Source organism: Delphinus delphis, chromosome 16 (assembly GCF_949987515.2).
Source record: "Delphinus delphis chromosome 16, mDelDel1.2, whole genome shotgun sequence".
Taxonomy (NCBI): domain Eukaryota; kingdom Metazoa; phylum Chordata; class Mammalia; order Artiodactyla; family Delphinidae; genus Delphinus; species Delphinus delphis.
The window spans coordinates 32,778,904-32,781,164 of record NC_082698.1 but is presented as its reverse complement, the minus strand read 5'-3'; positions in this window follow the sequence as shown (position 1 = coordinate 32,781,164).

Sequence of the window (2,261 nt, the reverse complement as noted above, 5' to 3'; positions counted from 1 at the left end):
CTAGTCCACATAGGTTGAGCCTACGGTCATGCCACTGGCAAGTCAGCTTACCAGCTTCCCACAACCTTGGCAGTACTGGGTGTTATTTTAAAAAACAAAGCACAGTGAAGTGGGAGGAATTGGTTTAATAGGCATAAAATGGTATTTGTTCTTCTTGAACTGTTTATTTTTCTCTTTTTTCCAACTATTTAATTTAATAGTTTTAAATTTACAGAGAAGTTGAGAAAATAATATCCTTATATCCCCTACACCTAGATCCACTAATTGTGAATATTTTGCCACACTTGCTTTTTCTCTTTCTTTCTCTTTGTCTCTCTTTCACACACTCCCTCTCTCTCACATACACACACACAATTTCGTTTTGCTGAACCGTCTGAAAGTTCCAGATATCATAATACCTGATGCTTAAATACTCAATCATGTGTCTCCTACATAACCAAAATACCACTGCCATACACAAGAAATTTAGCATTGATACAAAATAGTATCTAATATACAGTACATAAGCATATTTCCCCCAGTAATTCCAAAATATCTTCTAAAGGTGCTTTTTAAAATTTGGGATTCAATCAAGGTTCACACATTGCATTTCTCTGTCACATCTTTTAGCTTTCTTTTGGTCTAGAAAAGTGCCCTGCCATATGTTTAACTCTTTCAGAGATTGACTTTTATTTGAAGAGTCCTGACCAATTGTTTCATAGTATATCTCACATGCTGGATTTGCCACATTGTATTCCCATGATTAAATTCAGGTCAAACATTTTGGTCAAGAGCACTATACGTGTGCTCCTCACCGCATCTCACCAGGAAGCACATGATGTCAGGTTGTCCAGTTACTGGTCATGCTAAGTTTCATCACTGGGTTAAAGTACTGTCTGTTGTGAAAGTAGCTTTTCCCTTTGTAATTAATAATTAATCTATAGAGGTGATACTCGGAGACTGTGTGACTATCTCTTTCCCCAACAATATTTCACCCAGAGGGTTTGGGATTCCTTGACAACACTTCCTAATTAGTTACTACATTGGTGGCTACAAATGGTATTTTGCTATTGTTGTTGTTGTTTTAATTACTTATTTATTTATTTACTTTTGGCTGTTGGGTCTTCGTTGCTGTGCGCAGGCTTTCTCTAGTTGCGTCGAGCGGGGGTTACTCTTCGTGGCGGTGCACGGGCTTCTCATTGTGGTGGCTTCTCTTGTTGCGGAGCACAGGCTCTAGGTGTACGGGCTTCAGTACTTGTGGCACACAGGCTCAGTATTTGTGGCACATGGGCTTAGTTGTTCTGTGGGATCTTCCCGGACCAGGGGTCAAACCCATGTTCCCTGCATTGGCAGGGGCATTCTTAACCACTGTGCCACCAGGGAAGTCCCTACAAATGGTATTGTTAATCCAATTATTATTCCTTTTTACAGATTAGCTGATATACCTCTGTATAAATGAGCTATATCCCCTCTTTAAAATATCAGTATGAACTCTGTTTTCCATGCCTGTGTAATCTTCTCTCACATTGACAGTACACTTGGCCATATGACTTGCTGTGGTCATTGGGACCCTAGCAAGCAAGACCAAGTAGAAGCTTGATTAGCTCTTGTTGGGACTTGTCTCCTGGGAACACCCCTTAGAACCAAGCCATAAAGCTGTAAGAAAGTACAGGTTATCCTGCTGGAGATAGAGACCACATAGAAAGACCTGGGAGAATGAGACACCACATGAAGAATGAGGCCAAGTAGAGCTTCCAGCTTAAGGCAGACATAGGAGTGGTTCCAACTGACACCTCATGGAGCAAAAGAACCACGCCAGAATCATGAGAAATTATAAACTGTCATTGTTTTAAGCCACTAAGTTTGGGGCATTACACTGTATTAGATAAGTAAAATAAAACACACACTCGGAGAAGTCTTAATGATATTGTTGCATAAAAAACTACCGTAGGCTTAAAACAATAATTTATTATTATTTATCATGATTTAGTGGATCAAAAATTCAGAAAAGGCACAGCACCGAAGCCTTGACGCTGCTCTACAATGTCTGAGACCTCAGCAAGGATGATTTGAATGCGGGAGGCTGGAACAGCTGGGAACTGTCTGGGTACCTCCCCCATGTGTATATAAATATGGCTTATCCTCATGACTAGCTTAGGCTTCCTAGCAATATAGCAACCTCATAGTACTTGTTTCTTACATGGCATTTCAGGGCTCCAAAGAGCCACTGTTCCTAGAGACAGTAAGAGAAAGCTCTTTCTTTTTTTTGGCGGTACGCGGGC